This window comes from Monopterus albus, unplaced genomic scaffold (assembly GCF_001952655.1).
Source record: "Monopterus albus unplaced genomic scaffold, M_albus_1.0 scaffold123.1, whole genome shotgun sequence".
NCBI lineage: Eukaryota > Metazoa > Chordata > Actinopteri > Synbranchiformes > Synbranchidae > Monopterus > Monopterus albus.
Genome location: NW_018128003.1, coordinates 845,782 through 849,554, shown reverse-complemented (window position 1 = coordinate 849,554; position 3,773 = coordinate 845,782). Strand labels below are relative to the sequence as shown.

The 3,773-nt window shown below is 40.1% G+C and overlaps 1 protein-coding gene across 2 annotated transcripts in view; it reads right to left on the bottom strand.

The window, feature by feature from the left end:
• Positions 1-3,773, bottom strand: part of LOC109967010 (protein kinase C-binding protein NELL1) — a 273,478-nt gene that overhangs the window by 82,200 nt on the left and 187,505 nt on the right. The gene's annotated exons all lie outside the window — the stretch shown is intronic.

Genomic DNA, 3,773 nt, shown 5'->3' with positions numbered 1-3,773 from the left:
AAAGACACTGTATGAGTGTAGAAACACAGAGCTTGGGGAGGCATTAGCCGACCAGGATGATTTCTGATGAAATGCAATCAGCAACACAAGGGAGATTTAATGCAGAAAGGTCTAAATTTGTGTATGTGCGTATACGTGCATGTGTACCGTACAGAGTATTTATGTGGATGTGAGCAGACGCAGAAAACCAGTTTTCTGAAGCTAACAGACCTTTCTGCCACTTAAGGGCCTCTGTACGCTACACTTAAGGGAAGGAGAGAGTAAGGAGAGTATTTCCATATCCTCTCCAAGGATAAATACATTCCAGCTTTGAGGTTTTCAACTCTCACTTTCCCCTTACAGCAGAATGAATTTGCATGAAGTATGTAATTGACTTACATGCAACAACTAGAGGTGTTTTTTTCCCCCCTTTCTCTGGAAATTTCATCCTTGGAGAGTATACAGCAGGAGTGTTGAATTCCACATTCAAAGAGAGACGGATCGTGTATTCAGGCGTACAAAGGCTTTCGCCAGCCTTCTGCCATAAAAAGCACTGATCTGCTACATCAAAAACACGGAACCTATTTGAGCGCTTTGAGGCTGTTGAACAGTACCTGAATCATATTTTCATCTCATCCTGAAGCACTACTCCACCCTGAAAGCTTAGCTTTCATTGGCAAAAGGCACTGAAGCATTGTTCAAGCTTGATGATGGCCAACCTATAATGCAGCTCATACACAACCTCAATAATTCAAAGTTGAGCGCTTGCTGCTCTTGTCAGCTTTCATTTTAAGTGGGAAAAGCAGCTACTGTCAAATCTGGGGCATGCGGAGGTTTTCTGATCTGTCACTCCAAGGTCCTGTATCCCCTGAGTTTGTAACTGTGTGTGTCGACAGGTGTGTAAGTGTGTGTTCACCCTCTGCAGCCTCTTCTGGGAGCGGCGTATCAGGTGAGGTCTGCTGACAGAACTGGAACTGTCATTTCACACAGGGGGGAATTAATTTTTCTGGATTTGCCAGCGTGTCTCTCTCTGTCTCTACCTCCCCATCTCTCTCCTCCTCCTCCCCCTCTCCCTCCACCCTCTGAGCTGACTTCATCTCTGTGCTGCTTTATTCATGCTGTGATGCGGGTCAGGGCTAGGGAGGGGAACAGCTAAAAATAAGGCAGGAAAGGACTCTGCATGTACAGTCACAAGAAAAAGTAATGACAGTGTTTTCAATTTCCTGGTTTTCTGCATAAACTGATCATGAAATGTGATCTGATCTTCAACAAAGTCACAAATATCAACAAACACAAGATTTCTATGCCGATGAAACACAGTCATGATCTTCCATGTTTTCATTGAATATACCCATTACACATACAAAGTGATTGTAGAAAAACTAATGGCAACACTAGGCTTCTGAAGTCACTAAATTCATACGCCTCATGGGGCAGTGTACTATTCACAAGCAGCATCAGGTGACCTACGATCAAGAGTTGTTGATTTGGCAAGTAGCTGGAAAGGGTCACAGAGTCATCTCAAAGACTTTAGATATTCATTTCACAGGTAGACATACTGTCTACACGTGGATGAATTGGTACTGTGGCTACTCTCTATGGAAGTGGCTGCACAGCCAAATATCAAGCCAAAGGCACAATGCAGAATGGTGAGCGAGGTAAAGAAGAACTCTAGAGCAACAGCTGAAGACTTGAAGGATTCAATGGAGTTTGTTAATATCTCTGTTTAATTGTATGTGGAGCGGTGTGTGTAGGTGTGTGTTTCTGTCAGAGAGAGAGACTGTGTGCTTGGATGTTGAATGTTTGGATACAGTGAGGCAGAAAGAGAGAATACAATATTCTTGTTTGTGTGCATGAGGGAGTGCACGTGCAGTTTTCAATACGACATGAATATTGTTTCCTTCTGACTGTAGTATTCTAATCAACTTCAGTCACTGCAGTTGATCAGCTTCTCAGAGCAGCTAAGTTCTTGGTCTCTTTGAAGCCCAGTAGAGGAAGCTGCTGCCTCAGACAGATATAAACAGATAAAATTCTACTCTGGACTTTAAAAGTAGTCACCAGATACTTTTCTAAAAATTGAAACTTTGGTGTTTGGCGAAGAAAAATAAAATGTTTTTAGACTCAAACTCGGAATTGTTAATCAAGTTTCTTCCCAGGTTTGTCAGTCAGCAGTGTTCTGAAAAACTCAACCAGAGGTCTATAAAATTAGGTTGAAAGTGACTCATTTTCTGGCAGTGAAACAATTGACTTGATCTTGCTGGTGAGTCAGGTCTCAGATTCACCATTTAATGTTGCTTATCTAAAAAAGAAAAACACTTATGTACAGAAATGCTTGAGTCCCATTATTAAAAGTTAAGTATGTTAACGGAGAGTGACAAAATGCCAGGACTTTTACACTGAAGAAACAAAACACACCCTCCACATGGCACAACACAGGAGAGCTAGCTCCTCAGGACAGGATTCAGCAGTCTATTTGCATCTGAAGGACAAGGGACACTCCTTTGAAGTTAGCAGCGTTTACATTTTGGCCAGAGACAACAGATGTTCTGAAAGAGGAGTAAGAGAGGGCATTTTATACTTTGTATTCCCAGGAACTAAAGCTCAAGAAATGCCCCATGGGTTAAAAGACATCAAGCACATTGTGATGTGCATTTCAACAGCAGGGCCAGAGCCCAGGGGAAGGTTAAACAAATTAGTCCACTGCTGTAAAAGCACGATGGGCAGCAGCAGGGTTTTAAGAAGACACCTGCCCATCAGAACTGATGAGAGGACAGATGACACCTCTTAAAAAGAACCTCAAGCAAGTCCACTTGCCAATTTTACCACTTTGGATGTACTACTTGCACCACTCTGATAATGTTTTCATAATATTTGTGTTATATTCTCAACCTTTCTGTCTGCAATGAGCATCTTTAATACCCTTGCTTGGTAGTGGATGGAAGGCTGGTAGTATTATGTCTGCTGCATTAAAGCTAATAGAAATGTCCAGCAGTTAAATTTCAGTGTGACCCTACTACTATATTTATGAATATATGCATATTCAGAGATTCTGGATTTTTCAAAGGAGAAATGTATCTAATTTTAACAATTTTTAACAATACCTGAATTTTCTTCTGCAGAAGAAACTACAGTTTTGTGTGTTTTAAATCTGCAGGGGTTCTTTAAGAGATCAAAGACAACACAGTACTGTAATCTGTAGTATATCAGTGCATTTCCATCCAAAGTAATATAAAACTGTTACACCCACAAAGATAATTTAGATCAATTATCCATGGCCTGATAACATTCACTGTTTATTTTACACAACATTAGGTGGGACACCTAACTGAAATATAATTCTGCCCAGTACTGCTAAAACAACATCCAATGTAACATCGCCACTTTTAAAAAGGATCCAGGGGACTAGCACAGATTTTTTGATTTGATTTGATTTATTCTTTCAAGCATGTAAAGACAGTTGATATGACAACACACATAATTTTACACATATCCAACAAATGCTAATCCAATATCAATTTGTTTATACCTAGTACATGCTTGAATGGAGTAGGAAGAAGTCAGACTTATCTAGTCCTACCCCCTGACATCATCTTACCATCATTGGTTTGCAAGCAGTATCTCTACATAAATAATTCTCTTCTACGCCACACAAGTAACATACTAAAGAATTATTACAGAGTATTAACATTCATACACCACACCCACAATGTTCCATCTAATTAATCATTGAGCCTGTTCTTGCATATATCTTGATTGACACATACCTTTATATTTATGTTTAAACTCATCAATTC